This window comes from Bombus affinis, chromosome 2 (assembly GCF_024516045.1).
Source record: "Bombus affinis isolate iyBomAffi1 chromosome 2, iyBomAffi1.2, whole genome shotgun sequence".
NCBI lineage: Eukaryota > Metazoa > Arthropoda > Insecta > Hymenoptera > Apidae > Bombus > Bombus affinis.
Window position 1 is genome coordinate 6,024,704 of NC_066345.1, and position 19,479 is coordinate 6,044,182.

At 34.5% G+C, this 19,479-nt stretch overlaps 1 protein-coding gene across 1 annotated transcript in view; it reads right to left on the reverse strand.

Moving 5' to 3' along the window:
* Positions 1–19,479, reverse strand: part of LOC126928720 (lachesin-like) — a 96,601-nt gene that overhangs the window by 73,025 nt on the left and 4,097 nt on the right. The window lies entirely within an intron of this gene.

Consider the following 19,479-nt stretch of genomic DNA (forward strand, 5'->3'; position numbering starts at 1 on the left):
CACGAAGGAGTATCATGAAAGTGTCTTTTTAAGACGCCGTAAAGGCCGAAGCGACGAGTGAACTTAAAGATATGGAGGAGTAGATGCCAGCACCTTAATCTTTCCTACGGAAAAGTTTCTCTCGTCGCAAATCTTTCCTCGCACTTCGTCTTCTATTCCCCACCTTCTCCGCAGGGAATACGGCAACGAGCGTGTAAATCAGGAGACATTCGACTTTTTAAACAGATTACGCTATTTTCCGGGAATGCGATGAATGTTATACCATACGTTTGCTACAGCGTTCGAGAAATTGAAAAATTTTACGAAAGCGGTCGCTGTTTCTTCGTTATTACATCAATTTCGCACAGCGAGAAGCTAACCGAGTCACAGATACTATTTACAGGTACATGTTTTTGAGCCATTGCTCGAAATCAAGTCTTGCACGGATGGAGTCATGGTATTAGCTAATAGATGGCAGAAGATTATTAAACAGAATATTGCGTAATTGCTTTAATTGCATTATTGCAACATATTGGAATAAAATTCGCAATTTATATTGAAGTATGTTTACGATTTAACCAACAAGTCAGGCATTTTTCTCGTACAAAGGCAAGATAATATCGAATGTTTGACGACGTTTGAAAATATGTTACTGCTAATAGATAAAGTTTGACACGTCTACTAACCATAAAAGCCATAAATTTAATGATCTAGTCGCTATATTTATTGCCAATCGTATTTCAGTTAGTTCTATCTGTTCGTTATAGTTGGATTATGGATTAACGTAAATGATGAAACACATAGGATTGTGATATATCGTACGAGGCTACGCAAATGCAATAAATGTAAAATATATGAGAGTTGTTCGATAAGTTTTACCAAAACCTACCGTGCTCGATAATGAAAAATAATTATGTGAATTATAAATGATGGAAATGACAATTTCTTTGATAAAGTTATTAAGAATTCGTACGAAGAAGTAGAACGAGAAAAAGAAGAAGATGGGGCAACAATTATTCGATAATGAAGAAAGATTTGAAATATAAATTAAATACTTTCCGTTCGCTACCTGTCAAAATTCTATAGCCATAAATTATGCATAATGTTAATGTTGCATCTTCGAGGCTAATAAATCTTTCAGCATACGGCGATCTAGGTAGTCGTAAATCGTCTTTCAAATTGTCAAGTCCGCCATCCCTTGCACCCCAATACACCCATTGTTCACCACTGGTAAAGCGCACATAACTCCAGAACCAATTGCAGAACCACATCCCAACGTCACTCTCTCGGTCAACTAAACGGTTACAGACTTTCGAAAATCGCAGAATGTCACCCCTTATTCTCTTCCGTGTCGACAACATGTTTATCGTCCAACTGTCACCGTATAAGAAATTTTTCTAACTTTTCACCTGATCATCGAACGTCGTATACTCATCCCAAACTGTTACTCAATCTTATTGCGATAGGTTTCACGATAACGTCACGCTACCGTTATCGTTACACAACATCGATATTAGAACAGGAGATACTAGAACGATGTGCAAACTACCATCGAATCATAGCAATGCCCCAAATAACTTGCACACCGTATAATTTATTCTCAGGCATCAGATCTGAGGGTTTATTATATAACATGTGCGCGACTTTTAAATGGAAATATTTCATTTTCATAAAATCACGGAGCAAGAAGGTAAACACAAACGTAACAGAGGATTAACTGATGAAGGAAACGAAGAACAGGTGGAGAGCCGAAAATCCTTCTGAAAAGAGGTTACTCAGAGGATTTCTCAATTACCAGAGTGGAATGTGTGATGAACTGAAGAACAGAGACGCTAGCAGGACGAACGAGCGACCGAGCCGAAAGTAGAGGAGTGACAAGCAGCCCGACGGGATTTTAAGCTCAAGACGTCACGGGAGTTTAGTGAAACGGTTAAAGGAGCGACCTAACGAGAAGTCCCTTTGTCCCAAAGGATAACCTTCCTCTCCATTAACTGGTCCACGCGATAAAGTCCCTGATGTATCAAGGAATCCCCAAAGAACAAATTAGGCAAATCCTATTTCAGATCGAATTTCCCCACTATGCTAATTGTAGAAACATTATGATCACGGCGTTATACAGAGTGTAACAGAATTCTCAATACAGACGAGGACGAGGCGATTCTTCGTACAAAGACAAGGCAAAATTGTAAACTTTTTTCGTACGATGTTTATATCATTTATTTTATAATTGAGAATTATGAATAGAATACAAATCTATTTGCTTATTAATAAGAAAGTTCATTCTAAGATTTTAACTTGCTTTTGTATCACGAAATCCATTGTACTCCGTACATTCCTACGATGAATAATTTATATATGTATACGTATCTTATCTTTCTCTTTAAAACGATCTTGAATCAATATATCGAATGAAACTGAATGTACTATAAATGGAAAGAAGCTTATTCGCATTTTTCAATAAAATATAATTTTAATCTTTAATTTAAATTTAAGTTTGTTTAGAACACTATAAGTAACTGTTACTATATGAAATTTTAAATTTCTATTAATTAAATAGTTGTTACAAAACACTTGTAACTATTACACTTTTTAAATGCAAACAATGTATTAACGTTTTTTAAGGGATCTGATAGTGATACGAATTTTGCTGAAGAGACGTTTAACGATTCTTTTCATTAACTGTTTTATATGATATGGCCTTCGAACGTATCAGGATAATCTAAAGAAAGAATTAGGTAAGCTTGGCGTAAGTGCTAGGAGCTTATAGCGGAGTATGAGACTATCTGATATGAAACACTATTCGTCTCCTATTCCAACTTCAAATCTCACGTGGTTTCTATTCTTATCTGTTACCTCTTCTATTATTTGTTTTATTTATTTACTTCTACTTTCCCTCTTCCATTTTCATATTCCCTTTAGTTTCTTAACATTCGATATGCAACAGTTTATAAATATCTTCTAAATTTATATTCTCCTTGCTCCTTCTGCATTTGTTACATTTTTTTACAATGTCTCTCCATTTCCTCCCCTTTTCCCCTTTTCTTCTTTTTCCTTTGTACATATACATTGGCACGCGAAAGTATTCCTATACTTGTCATTCATGAACATACTACGTTATGCTATACGAAATATTTTAAAATTTCATTAGTACTATAAGTAAGTTATAATATATATAATTATTAAGATTCTGGAAGTGTATACAGAAGTTACAAAAGTCCCAATATTTGGTGGGATCATCCTCAACACGTTTATGTGTTTAAGGCGACCAACACCGTAAGTGATAAAAAGAATAAAGTGATTCACATCGTATATTAATTTTTTATTACATATAAGTTTGCAGTAAATATCTTGCAACTGTAACGTACATCTTCAAATTTTGCCATTATAATCGTGGCAGTCGCGTTCTCATTATACTATTGACCAAATACCAAAATGTTTTATTACAATATTTATTGCAATATGCGCATACAAATTTTCTACGCTAAGTGTGCGATCACTTTTGTGGGCCACTATATACACTTTCATGCGTATGTCTATTTTCGCGCAACATGTGCGTGTGATTAAAGATTGTTCGCTAGTACGAAAATCCGGTATTTTCATAGCAGCAGCATCTTGCTTTTGGGGAAAAGGAGGACAGAAGAGGCCATTATATCTTCCGCACGAATAAACGTAGGTATCCATCTAGGTGCCTCCTAGAAACCCAGGAAAAGCACGAAAGAAAGAAGACGTGGAATTAATTTTGATGCTGTCAGTTCTCTACCCCGTTTCCTTCGAAGCTGAGTTATAATTTAGCATCATACCGAGTGCTAAGCGAGTGGATAAGACCGATGAAAGTGCAAATCGGAATGCAGTATTTTAAACTGACCTGGATTTTCTGTTTCACTGATAGGAAGAATATTTCGTTTGCTACTTTCAGAGTTTCCGAATGATCGATATTTAAATGAGTAAGATGTTACAATCAGGTTGTGAAGAACCAATATGTCAAAAAGTGGAACAAAGATTTACACAAGGCTATATTTAATTCTTTAGTCAAAGTTATTTAAATATTGACAATTCAATTTTGATGGAACAAATGTCCGTAGCGAACAATACGAGTATATTCTTCGATATATTTCTTTCCTATACAAGTAATCCTATTGTTAAACTTGTAAACACTGACCGATCAAATTCGATAACTCTAAATTCTGTCGGTCAAACACTTTCTCTTCCTTTTTTTTTAAATAAATAAAAGCTTGTGTTATTTTGTTGCTATTTAATTTATATCATGTCAGATTTCCTTCCTCATCTGTTCCAAGAAGATATATATGTCTACTGCTAAAATATAATCGAGTTTTATCGAAATCTTCCCCTATTTTGTTGTGGTATTACGAGAATAAGATGATCAGTTTGACTCAAATCCGATAGAACATGAGAACAAAATTAATTAACGAGAGGAAGCCAGAAAATAAAAATAATCTTCGAGAAGCGATAAAATTATAATATCGCAGAAAGAACTTTCAATAAATCGTAGAAATCTTGTAACGTCAATGTCACAATGCGTTAAGGCTATTATACACGGTGCAGTAAAGATATCAGACAATATAAATACTAAGTAAAAAATTGTTTGCTCCGTTTACATTGACATTATCGAACACTTTTATTTCTGCCAATAAAATACTTTTTACTTTTCCATTGTCTTACTTTTACCGATAAATAAACATTTTTAGGATCCATATTGGATAAATTAATCTCTCCATGTTTTATATTTGTGCAATTCCTATTAACTTTCCGTCGGATTGCGTAATCCATTTTATATTTTGAAGACAAGATAATATGTCCTTTTTGTTAATACAAATTTAGTGATGTTATATGTTAGATATATGCGGATCGAACGTGTCCATGAAGCGTAATGAATTTTTAACAGACTAATCGATTTGGAAAATATACAGAAAAATAGGAAAATTGAGAATGCCTGCTCGATGCATTCTGTATCTTCTTATTACCTTGTATGTGACGCGTAATTCACAAAACGTGTTCGAACAATTTGAATGATTCTGTAACAGTAACAAGACTGGCGCATCAATCACAGTGCGAGTTAAAATTAGGCGCGCAAAACCAATGGCTACTATAAATTCATAAACGTCGCTTTGAATGAGATGAATTTCGGTAACAGCGGTTAGAAGCATCAACGGAGCAGGAGAAAAATTTTGCTCGGCCGCAACCGTTTTATAGTGTCGTATACGCAAGCTACGACGGAAATTCGTGAAATTGGTTTCGCGATGATACCGTCGTTACCAACACTGTAATAAAACGGCGGTGGCCGACAGTAGCAGGCTCGACGCGACACGAGACGACGAGATGCTGCTAAAATTTCGGAGACGACATAACCCAAATCAGTCAGTACTGCAATTGCGACAATGCCGATGGCTGTGAGTCGCGGAAGGAGGACGACAGACGGCCATGCTTGACGACAGAAATAAAGAGAAAAACGAAAAGGAAAGGGACGTGAAAAGGCAACCAAACGTTATATCGGACGAGCGAGAGGGAACAGGCGGAGAAAAAGAGAACACTCCGGGCGAAACATCACGTTCGACCTCACATCGAACCAGAAAATTGTACGATGCGCAAAACAGACTCGAACCAATTTTTTTCCCTTCTTCCTTCCACCTCTTATCTCTCTTTCTTTTTCTATCTCGTCCCAAATGTAAGCTCTTTCTCGCTTCTCCAGTGGCAGCCTAGCGGAACTAGCGAGCTTCAAAACGAAAATCTATGCAATCACGGTTATCGCTGTTTGCTCGCCCTTACCGGAATTCAGAATCGAAAAATTGCACTGGGGATCAAAGAGCCACTTTGATCGACGAAATAGATAAGTGCGCGATCCCTTTATGCATCGTTAATGAATTTTGAATCTTCGACACGAGAAATCGAGCAAATCGCCCGATGGAAACTTTATCTCGAATATTATGATTTTCAAACGTCGTTATGGAAAGCGCTACTAATAAATTCCATTACACGTACATATTTAAGCGTACGTATAAAGCGATTTGAACGTCGACGGATACAATCGCGATCATTTCAACTTTTCTAGATTTATTCTCGATAGAATCCTGTAAGATGGTCTGGTAGATGTAGAAAGATATAACGTAATCGCATATTCCTAATTATAATTTATGATGGTAATCTACCAATAACATTCCATTTATAGCAGTTTATTTATATTTACATTCCGGTCGATTAATTTAGCCGTAGCCCCTTATAGAAAGCCTAAGAGCTCATTGTAAATAAATAAATATCTACGCATAAAATTATAACAAGATGCGAGCATTAATGATATTATTAAATTTGAACTATTCTTGATTCTAATTTGATTTCACTACATCGTACGGCACTTAACTAAATCACGCTAAATGATGTCTATTTGTAGATAAGAAAATGCAATGAATATATCGCAATCGAAGATCGTGTTAATATAATACAAAAAGCTTTTTACGATCCATAATTTCGTACAAAATAAGAAAAAGATCCATTTGTAATTACGTAATAAGAATATTCAGTCTTCGTATCTTTAATTGTTAACGAACTCATGTTACTTAAGTACATTGTTATTAACGACGAAACGAGATATTCTAAGTTACCTTCTTAAGAATTGAAATGGTGATCATCGAAGTTAGTAGTTCCCTTCGGCACTGACACATCGAAGTAGGTATTTTTATCATTCCTGAAAGCAGAGCTAAAAATATTCATCCTCCGGAAAGTTCGATTGATCGGTTATACGTTTCCGAATGTTTTCAGGTGTATGAGAGTGGCAAACTTCGCTAATCTTGAGAGATAATAAGCGAAGTGAAAAGACCAGAACTACGCTAGAACTTCTTCCGCAGAAAAATTCGTTATGAGATAATCCAGCAAAAAAGTGGTAATGGAGCAACCGCATAACGCCCTTGTTGAAGATATTGTTGGTTATTTAACAATTACCTCGTATCATCTAACCTAATTAAGATGCATTTAACCTGAATATTCTAATACGGTCCGTGGATGGCATTGCATACATAGTTTACTTATAATTTATCAACGCTAGCAATCTCAATTATAAAGTTAGCAGTCTCATTACTTTTGAAATAGGCGGCGTATAGTTAGTTTAATACCTTACACGACATATTACATGTTACACGACATATTACACGTTATATGTACACTGTGTACAATATACACACGCAGGATGTCCCAGTACGGGTAGTACAACCTTGTGAAAAAATAAATCGAAAGTATAGAATAATGATTATTTGTTCGCAGCTTGGGTCTTGAGAAAATGAAGCTCGAAAATTGGTCGCGTGCTTCCTTTGCACTTGTCGCGCTTTAACCGCGCTATAAGCAATGCTATTAGATTGCCTTGTACCTGTATTTACAATCGAGTAAGCGATGTCACGCTTGGTTTTGGTGGAACGGTGATCTCAGCTACAAAATTGAATCTTTTTTATGGGATTGTATCAAAGAATTTGTGTATGCCGTAGAGTATAGAAATCGTGAACGATTAATAGACGTAGAAATAATAAATTCTTTCCGACAGACTTCACACTGACTATCCACAAATTTAAACAAAAACCGAGAAGAATTAATTTTTACATCTAATGTGCGTCAAAGGATTATACAGGGCATTTGGGCAAATGCGAATTCAAAATTTATTGGCAACAATTTCGTGATCTCGTGACTTGACGAGCAGCAATTCGTTCGGGACAAAATGAACGATAATTGCAGCAATTTCTTCGTTAAGGTAAACGTTGCTTTCGTTAAAATGTAGTATTAATTAGTATTCTTTATAATATTGTCAAAATACTAACGTAGAGTACGATCGGTTAAATCGAAATTATGGCAAGTGCTCGAAAAATGTCCAGACAGGATTTTCTCGAAAACGAAGCCGCGAACAAGAAATCGCTAATCTTTATTTTCGATTTATTTCGTCGCGAGGAATCCACCTATTCCAGGTTGTACCGGGTTGCAGAAATTGCAATCGAATTTCGAAGATCAAATACAAATCTTTTTTTACAATACAATAAAATTAATCCTTCCTACGTACAGTGTGTCCGTTTTATCTGGAAGCACGCAAATATTTCGAAAACTATGGACGATATAACAAAAAGTTTGCAGCAAATGTTGTACAATTTCGATGGGGACATATGCCGATATTTATTTCATCTTGCAATAATCTTGAAAAGCTTGGTGAAAGAAAAGCTTTGCGGTTATATTATTAAATGGGAACCACACATATTTCTGTTCCTTATTCTTGTGATCGAGATCGAAATATATTCAAAACACTTCTCACTTGTATTTTTGCATAAATCACTGTCGAGATATGAAATCTCAAACTTGATATACCGCAATTCTGCTGACATTGGCGTGATCCAACGTACGCCACGGTCTGGTAGCTCGGCCAGACTTTGTAATTCATCGTGAGGCACTGAAAATAGCCAATTGTGTCTATACGTGTGTTTGTACTAACTACTGTTCCCAAAACGATTAGTCGTTTGTCCTTCTATATGTTTGGAAAGGAAATTTTCCATTCTTCTCAAAAATTAATATCTCTATGGTAGTCTTTTTTACAAAAAATACGAGTAGTGTTTTGAAAATGTTTTCACGTCGATTAGAAAAATATGGAATAAAAAAGTTATAGTTCCCATTTAAAAATATAACCGTGACCTTTTCAAGGGCTTTTCAAGAGTATTGCAAAATATTGTAAAATAAATATCGGCATATGTCCCCTTCGAAATCCCACAACATTTGTTTTAAACATAGTTTTCGAGATATTTCCGTGTTTCCAAGATAAAACGGATACATTGTGTACATAGTATAGATTACAGTATTGTTATTATTACAGTACAGAATGTAATTCTTTCTGTCGTAAATAAACGTACAAAATTAATATTTAACTGTATTGGTTGATATATCGTTTACGATCATAAATACGATGGTAAATAGAAAAATAAAATTGCATAAAATATAACAAAGGCTACGTATCGTTATCGCAACGAAGATAACAATTGTTTTTAATTCTCCCGCTTTCAGGATTGACACTATCGATCGGAAGGAAATTGAACAGCCCTATAAACCTTAATTACAATAACTTCTGCTAAAATAAAACGCTCTTTGTGCGCTTACCGTTGCACGTAATTACTTTTGTCCACTGCATATTTTTCTACGTGCACCTCGACGTAGAATTTCATAAACAAATTTTGACTATAAAGACTTCATACATTGTTCTCTTGCCAGTATGTATTTCGTATGTATTTAAATAATCGAATTCATTAATTTTCTTTCACAATTTCCAATATTTAGCTTCACTTATCGAAAACTGAAAACAATTTATAGCGATATATGTAACAGCAGCATTGTAAAATGGTAAAAAAGAAAAAATTACGCGATTACTTATTTTCCTATTTAAGTAACTGGAACGCGAGTGTATGGTCGAACAGCGTAAATAAAATTCATTCTTTCAAATTATGATTTAATTGTAGCAATATATTAAACATTTCTGCTTTATTCTACTACGCTTTTCGAAACGAATTAGTAACTTTAATTGCTCAGTGTGATAATGCTTTAATCGAACCAAAGACTTCACAAGTCGGTAAAACATTTATGTTGTGCATTTAAGTATATAATATGCATGGTATGATTACAGCTATATTTCACAAAAATACAATACAATAATATTGATAGATCTCTCTGTTAATTTTAGTTAGTCTGTTTGCCAGATTTAGAGAAACGTGCTGATCTGAATGACACGAGTGATTACCGAGGTGAGCTAGTTTCGAAACTAGCGGATTTTTCTGGTTTTCTATTAATTGCTTCATTCATTCAATCGCTAAATTCAGTCATTTTTCGTTTTATTATAAGTATCATTAAACGTATCATGAATTATTACATGTAACGCACAGAGTCTCTAACTGGAAATGTTTTAGGGTTTCAAATTAGTCGTCATACGTTCCATTTGGATTTTATATCTCCAAATAAGTTTAAAAGTAATTTTTTATGCAAAATTTGCTAGTATCAACTCAGTGACGATTTAACGTTTAGTTAAAAAGAGAACATATATCGCTTCGTGTACAATCAAATTAACATATTTCGACTTGTCTTTGTTTACTCAAGTATCCCGTTTGTTGAGCCACATCGTCATTTTTATTTACCTCCGGAAGCGTACTACGAGAAGTAGCTCTACATGTTTGATAATGCAATATCAATAATATAAATAAGGCATAGAATCAGAATATATGCAGTTTCATATACAGTTGTTGAATTGATTTAACAAGCTGATATTATTGATTTAGTATTTTCCAATTGATATAGAAGAAGCAGCGTAGGCAGGTTTCTTAACACATAAAGAACATCATATGTTAATCTTCTTCAAATTCAATATTCATAATGAGATATTACTGTTTGTTTCTTACATTTGTGTAGCTGCTGCAGCATTGGATCTCTACTGAATGTCGATGAATGTTTTATTATATTGCAGTGCAATTAGTGCAAGTTCAAAGTGTTCCACTAATAATTTTTTCAGCGTAGTTAGTAAAAGATTAACAGGTTAATATGAAATCACCTTGTAAGCTACTTTATTAAATTTATTAGGGAATATTACATCAGACATTTTTAATTCATTGGAAAAGTAATCGATACATAATACAACATCAAATATGAGTATTGTAAATATTGAAACTACCTTTCAAACTACCTTTATTCAAACTACCGTTACTCGAATATTTTACTATTCATGGCGAGAGGTAATGTAAAAAGAGCTATTAACAGTAACAGATTGCTCCAAATTTATGATACGAATGAAACATCTGATATTTTTAGGAGTTCGAAAATCGACAAAAATATAGGATAACTTAAATAGCATTCGAAGTTTCCAGCGTCTGACATTTAAAAGAAGAAAGGAACCCATGAACTAATAAATTTTTTAATCACCATTCGTTGATCGAGCATACACGGAAACTATGGTAACTGGAAAATCCCTGTTCTTTTGTAAACTTCGTATATTTGCTGAGAATCTCAATGATAGAAGTATTGGGTACTTCCTCTTTTTACTTTCCGGTTCTTCATGGAAAAAATATCCGTTAAAAGCTAATCTACAAATTTTTATTTTTCCTCACATCTGAAAACGAATTTGATTTCTCCAAACAATTTTATGCAAAAAGGAAAAAACAAAAGAAGGCAGCGTTATTCACAGACCGCATCGTCGTCGTTATAAAAAAATTTCGATTTTCTTGCTAAGTGAAAGGCTCTACGGAGCTTTCATTTTATACTCCAACTCGCTGGCGTTTCTGCTTTCTTCGCATATACAAATTTGATTCGCAAGGATATTTGTCTATTCAGGACAGGATGTTGAATTGTCTCGTTCATTCAAACAATATTTGAATTTATGCAATGCATATAAATGTTAAAATAGCAAGACGGGATCATCCTCAGTGAGAGTATCGTCTTTGACGGTCTTTGTATCATAATTGTATCTAGCATAACGTCGTGTAAAGCTATTTCTCGAGAATTCGGGGGCGTATCAACTATAGTTGAAATTGGCAACGATGTAATTAACATACTACAACTGTCTACTTCGTTTACTTATACCATTTTACTAACTGGATTTCGTTACTTATGACTTATGACAGATAATATACAAAAGAACGTGGAATGACTGACGACAAGTGAACATAGTTATGGTAGAAGAATTTAATTTAAGGATTAAAATTTCTAGCAATTTCATTCCACAGTTTTACGCGCTTAGCTTTCACTCGAACGATCTTCCACTTTCTCACAATTTTATAGGAAAATAGCATCTACGTGTAAAGACACGTTTTGATACTAAAAAAAAAAAGAAAGAAAAAATCATTCGTCCAATACTTGTATCGAGATATTCTACAAATCTGCAAACTTAAAAAGAGAGACTGAAATTCCCGGGTTACCGAAGTTCCCTTGTTAAACGATCATACTGGGCGCCGAATGATCAGAAACGCTCCTGAAAATTCAGAAAGCTCGCTGAAATTGATGATATATTTCCTGACTTAGTTAAATTTCAACACAAAGGAGTACCACTAAAGACGAATGAATAAAATATAAAGGACGAGACAGTTAGAAAGAAAAAGAATTTTCTCTGGACTTATGAAAAGAATTTGTCGCCGAACTTTAAAATTAGAACTTTACCAGGCTTCTTCTGTGGACTTTAAAAACTTTCTGAATATTAACAAACTTTGTTATAACTTTAGACCTTACAACTTCGAATCGCAATCGGCTTGATATTATCAAATCGTGTGCTGACAAATACGTTCGTTTTCTTTGACATATTCCCGATATGTTCTGTAATGTTTAAATACGAGTAACCGAGGAACACAGGAGTCGTAAAAGTATAATTTCATTAACGAGAAAGCACAATACGCGTGTGTAAGTTGATTTTTACGAATATCCTATTTATACGCAAAAATTTAAACCTGGTGTTCGAAACTATCTACATAAAATTAATTTTCTTCGAAGAGTCTGATGATGATGAGGTTGTGTAGTAATAAAACAAAATACAAAAGTTATGATAATGTTGAAGTACCACAGTGCTTTGAAGCATTTTGGGTTGTAAAAAAAAAAGAGCGAGACACGCACGTAATACGGAGATAAAAATTTAATTGTATCTAATAACATCGAGTAAAAATATTGTATAATTCGGCCACGCCACGAATTTAATGTAAATCCTTAATCAAATCAGAGTCAATTTAATTTGATTCTACCGTTTTATTAATTCCACCATTAATGGTTCTGTTCTTTTTTCTAAAACGTACGAAGATTAACATCACGGAAGTAAATCTATCAACGAAAAATCTACTTAATTCTCTTCTTCCTATTAGCGCGAATGAACGTTTCCATTGTATTATCGAAATGCTTTTCTTAAATGCTTGTCACGAGACTTCTTGGAATGTAAATCGAATTTAAATCTAATTTCAGTTCTTTATACCTGCGTAAAATGTTTGGTATATGGAAGAAGATAATTAACGCTATAATGTGCTATTAAAGTTTCATTTCTAGAATTGGAGAAAAAGTTAGCGTTTCGGTTGAAAGTAATTTGAATACTTTAAGAAAATAATTGTCAAGAAATAGTAAAAAATCAAGCGAGACTCGTAATTGTTTTTTCTGGCGTTTCTTCTTTTTCCATTTTTCTCTACATTTATTTTCTTATCGCGTCGTATTCCACCGTCAAGTCGTTAAACCTATAAATTAAGGCACAGACTTTCTACGAACTAATTTATCAGACAATGTATTTTCTGCGACTAATCTATCTTTTAGAATTTGTAAATGTAATTGCTGTGCTCCGGTCAACGCTTGTAGCGTTAGAGTCATCGTCCGTCAGGAACGTACTCCCCAGGTTCACGAAAAACACGACAAGCTTTTCTTTAGAGATCCTCTGTATTGGAGGATTTAGGTGGGCACAGTAAACAGAAGATTCATAGTGTTTTAAATTAAACTTTATCATCCCATAACAATATATATGTTCCGCTTGGACATTGTGTTGCGTGCATGCAGATACGTTGAACATTACAACCTCTATACCCATCGTCCCTTATTTTGCCTCAGAAATATTTCCTTAACCTGCTAAATATCATTCTTTTTATCGACTATGTAAAACTATTTCTTATTTAACGCCTTAACTTTTTTAACTATTTGGTTAACTAGCGCCTGAACTTTTTCAACTATATAGAAACGATACAGAGATTGGAAGCTTTTTCGTATTATCAGAATCGCTATCAAAAATAGTGATTCAGTAGATAACACATGTATTTGTTCTTGGTTTAGGGGATCTATAATTAAAGTTAATGTACGTATATCTCTTTTTGAGGATATTGCGTAATTGGTAGGAGGATCGCTCTCAGATACACTATTTCCTGTGGAAATGTTAGACAGATTTGAGTTCTTATCGTTAATGACAAAGTGCAAGACCATTTCGTACGATAGAAATTGTTATCTACCGTACCGTACGTATGTGTAGTAATGTTTCTACTTATAATATTAGCACTTTCTTGTATTAGTCAATTTCTGCTTCTTCATCTAAAATCAACAAAAAATAATAATAAAAATGTAAAAATTCGACTATATTTAATATTCGTTAACTTCTTGTTCAACAGCCAAAGATTCATCATTTCGATAGTCATCTAAATTAGCAGAACGATGTGTGCCGTGTAGAATGACACTATATGAATTACGTATGATACAGTGCCTTCAAGATTTTAATTATCATTCAATGTGTATTCATATTTTTTTATGTTGTTCGTCAAGGTAAAATATTCTCTGTTTCTCAGGAATTCTCGAAAGTTGAGACTTTAGGATATTTAAACGTCGACAAGATTCAAATAACACCGAGTCGAAACTCCATGACGATTGATTTAATCGAAAACTTGCCGGCGAAGGCATTGAATTCCCAATACCGGTCGTACCAGCGGTACCATTACTAATGAATCATTTCCAACTTTGGACACAACGGCAGTTGGAACATAGACGAACGTTCCAGTTACCACTGCCGATCGTACAGTTTCACTGGCAAAAAAAAATATGATCGATCGTGGCACAGTCCACGCTGTGCTTGGAACGACGAAAATAAATTTGGCAAACGATCCATTTCCCCCGAGAAACGTGGAAATTCATATCGGTGGTTTGCGCGTTTAAGTTTTCTTAATAACAACAATCGAAACTTTTTACGTTTCGTCAATTTTCCACACGTTATATCCATTTCTCTGATATCTTCTGCTACGATTTACCGTTAATTTCCAATCGCTACATTCCAATGCTGTAAGATATGACATTGTTTCCTCAAATAAATTTTCATTCGTCAAAATATCATTAAACGTCAATTAATATTATCATATCAAATAGTCGGTATAAAATGAAACCGAATTTTTTGTACATAGGTCTTGATTAAGCAGGTTGATCACTGCTCAGTATAATTTCTTTAAATCACGTTTATTCTCCTATCATCGTTTAAACCCGCTGAATTTATATTATAACGCTATTCTTTGTTACGAACTTTTTGAATATTCCACCAGTACTTCAAAGAGAATACATGCCGCGCACTATGCGTATTCAACGGGCGTATTCCTATACGAGACTCTTGGCTCGCAAAACTTTGTGGACACGGCTTCCAATGAAACGGTTTATAACACTTCATTACGAAACTTTATTGTAATACTTCATTTCATTGAACACATATTTAATACGGCCCGACATATACATATGGTAGTAACAACTATTACGTTTCAGGAATTCATTTCATTTATCTTTTGGTTGGATTTTATTTCGCTTTCAGTCAGAACTTTGTAAAGTCACAGATTATACACATTCGTCTCGTTATGGATTCCTTTCTAAAGGAAATCAATGGCAACTCTAAGCAAACAACATCTCTTTGCTTTTAATATTATCTTACGTATTCAAATTTTTAATCTTGAGAGACTTCTCTTTCGTCGTGATATTAGATTGACCGTTTCCTTTTAACGCGACTCGTCTTATTTATATCTTTATTTCTTTTATCCTAACTGTCTATATCCTTTATTCTTGAGTACTTCGTCTTTCATTGTTTATCTTCGTACATATTTCTCTTTAATATTAAATTTCATTTTCTTCTTCTTGTAAGCTTTACATTAACGAATTCGCGATTAAAGCTTTTCGAGTTCGGTTCAGGCCAAAAAATAGACAAAGCGAATAAGAGTGGGCGAGAGAGTAGAAATTTCGTCGCGCAAAGTCAACAACGCATGAAAGTGATCATTTACATTGTAAATAATAGAATTTGTATTCTCCATCGATTAAAAACATACAGTTCAAAATAGTTTGATCGGGTTTGTACCTAGACCCGTTCTAATCGAGCAAATCTAAACAATTTGTTGCAGCACGTTCTATCGAGAGAAAATAATTCATATATATATGTTAGTACATTGTTCGTCAGTTGCCAGCAGAGGAGACGCGATGTCTTTGTTCTCCCATCCAGCTTCAGCCACTGTATTTATTTCGCTAACCAGAGTTGAGCTCAAAAAACAACGGTACTTCGCTTCAACTATCTCCGAGAATTGTGAACAGAGGGGTGTAACGGAATCGCTATTAACGAGCTCTTTTCAGCTGATATTAACGAAGCATTGTTCGTTTTTAATTTTAATTTTAAACCCCATATTTTTAGCGTAAATCATATGTGGTGGTAGAAACATGTACAAAAAAAAAAGATAAGAAATAAAAACAAAATACCTTCAGTTGCAAACATTTTCGACCGATTGCGGTAGGAATGTCGAAAGTTTGATTTGTTACCAGTTGCAAGGAAAATCGCTCAATTGCACAGGCAGATCAGCTATCACGTAAAGTAATTTATCGTCGCGTATCTAATCGTTCTTGTGTCGTTAAATGTTACATTCGAATCAGCTCGGATCGCAAAGTAGCATTTCCTATATAGCATAAAAAGCTTTCATCTGCTTAAAAGCACAGCATACAAATGGGGATAAAAATCAGACCGATGTCAACGTATTTACATTATCATATGTAGTTTAAATATAAATTCGTTCACATATCCATAACAGCAACGAGTATCGATACACTGCATTGTCTGCACAGAGATGAGATTCTCGGCATAAATGTTTTGCCGATCAGGAGATGATTACATGCTGCTCATACATGTGGCTAACGATGTGGTTATTCACAGGTAACGTATTGTCTTCCGTATGACAGATAACGAAAAATTAATAGAGTTATGTCGTCCGATGTCAATATGTTAGGTGTGCGGTAAACAGCATCCACGCGTGAGCAATTGGACATCTAAACGTCGCCGGTCTGATGCAGTGCTGTTAAATGGATGTTAGCCTTAAATCTTCTAGCAAACGCTCTAACAAACACCATGACTCATGCATGCCTAGTCAATTTCGCTGTCCTTCCCTACATCATCCTTCTCTGCATCGCTCTTCTCTGTCGCGCTACTGTATTTGCTCATGACAGTTCCCTCGATTCGACGCATTTCTTCTCTCACAATTTCCCTTCAATTTTCCAGGATTCCGTAATTAAATGCTTTTCCGAGTAATTAATATTCGTATCTCGTTGTCTTCTCTGCAAATTTTCAACATTCATCAACCTTCAACATACATCGCCGAAAACAATATACCTTTCACACATACATCGACAAAACAACGTATCACTATTCGATACAGTGTTAAACAATCATTCTGCTAATTTTATACTATCGCAACGTTTGATTATAACGATTACAACGCCTTCGTGTAGTAGCTATTCACGATACGATATCTTGGCTACGTGATTTTATGAAACATATATTTTGGATGCGTATTACGTCTCTACTCTCGTTATAATTTACTTTCACGAAACAATATAAAAGTATAGTAGCATATTGCTTTTGAAAGATGCGCTCCATCGAAGATGCGTTCTAAACTTTGGATGATATAACACGATAACGTGTCAGGTTACACTTTTCCAGTTATTGTCGTGATGATCTTATAACGTATTGTTTCATTTGGAAATATAGAAGCATAGTATTATAGAATACATTCATACCATAATGATATTATTCGAACAAAATTATTTAACAGAAATATTAGAAATTGTACGTAATTCCACTCCGCGTATTATGCACAGATTTAGCCTTGAAAGGTGAACAAAGTCAGGTAGTGCGAGATTATGCGAATTGCTTCGAATGCCAGGAGTAAATTTGGGAGCGGATAGAGTTTCACTGGCAAAGGTGGAAAGTTCGTAGCCTCGAGGCTTGCTGGAAATTTTCCTTCTCCCTCTAAAGTGTAAAATAACTTCCACGTATAAGTAACTAATTTACATCGTCTTGGCGAAATATAATAGTATTATTTAATAGGATATTGAAATAAATGTAGGAAAGGGAGAACGAAAAAATATAAAAAGCATAGCGTGTTTAAAAAGTAGGCACGAAAATATATTTATAAATATAAAGCGATAGGAGAGTTGCCAAATACATTAGACGCGTGACGAACATTTGAAACTGGTAATAGTAAAATAATTTTAAATTAAATGTAAACAAATTTCAATTAAATTGTATCGATATATTGCATCTCTGGCTTGAATCTACCATATTAAAAACTGCAACATCTTATTATTTCAATTATTTCATATTGCCGTGATATAGAAAATATTACAGTAATTCGTTTCTTATTGCGTTGACAATAGGACTTAAAAGTATGTTCGTCACGAAGTTCAATGAAATTACCTCGACGGAATTAATAAAGTGAACCTGATTTCTATCGAAGTGTACAGAATGCGCGTTATCTTTAACATGCAATTCCCTGGACAAGGTTCCTTGTATGTAGGCGAACCGTAATACCGAGCGATATTAAATTTCTTCATCAAGCTTCTCATTAAGTAGTCAGCCTCAATTCACTAACCGATTCGGTATTGTAAAAGAAAACGTTCCAACTTAATAAAACAATAAGCAACGAAATTTCGGAAATTTCTAAAAGACTAAAGCACGTAATTTATATTAAAAAAGCGAAGTTGTCGAAAGAACCAGTAAAGAAAAGGATTTACATACATACGACGAAAAAAAGGAACCTATATTACGCTAAATTATACTTGCAACATATAGTGGTTTGCGAAGATATTCGTATTAGAAAACTTTTACGTATACACATGAGACATAAAACATTTTGCAATTCCATTAGCACCAGTACCATTATACTAGTAATGAGACACGATTATCGTGAGCATATTCGTAAAACTTGAAAAGAATCTACAAATGCATATACATAGAAGTTCCAAGATATTTGTTGGAAACACACACTTGGCGAACATCGTCGAAATATTTGAACAATCAATTGTTCGTTATATTAACGAGCCACAATATTTAGTGAGATACTTTTGGCACCAATTGTATGCTTCAGATTATTATTCATGTTGTATAGTAATTTTTCTTCACGTGCATGATGTCACGTTGGATTAATTTTAATCATGTCGTAGTTTCTACATATACATTTTCAAACTGTACTATTGTAATCGCGATAGCCGTATCTCGTTACAGTATTAACGAAATATCAGACAATTTCGTACGATGCACATTATATGTTCATAAAAATTTTCTTTGGCGAGTGTACAAATACTTTCGTGAACCACTGTACATCGAAGGCATTTAAGACTTTGGCACGTTAAATTCTTCTGCGTTCAAATTTTCAGCTCTTACGCGTACATGCCTAAAACACGCGATTTGTACCGTAAAAGAAAAACACAGTTTCGTACCAAGTATCTAATCTTGCGACAGAAGTAAATTCGACAATTTAGGAGTTTGCTCGTAAGATCTGGAAAATTCATGCTATCGGTCGACACCGAAGTTTTCTTAATAACGAATCCCGAATTCCGACCGTTTCACGAAGTAGGTCGCATTGCATGCGATTTCCTGTAGTTGCGTTTCGTGTGTTCTCGCCTTTTCTATTTTCTAAACTCTCTCCCTTCGCTCCTTTCCCTATACACACTTGCCGCTGCTCTAAGTAGCCTCTGCAACGTAGC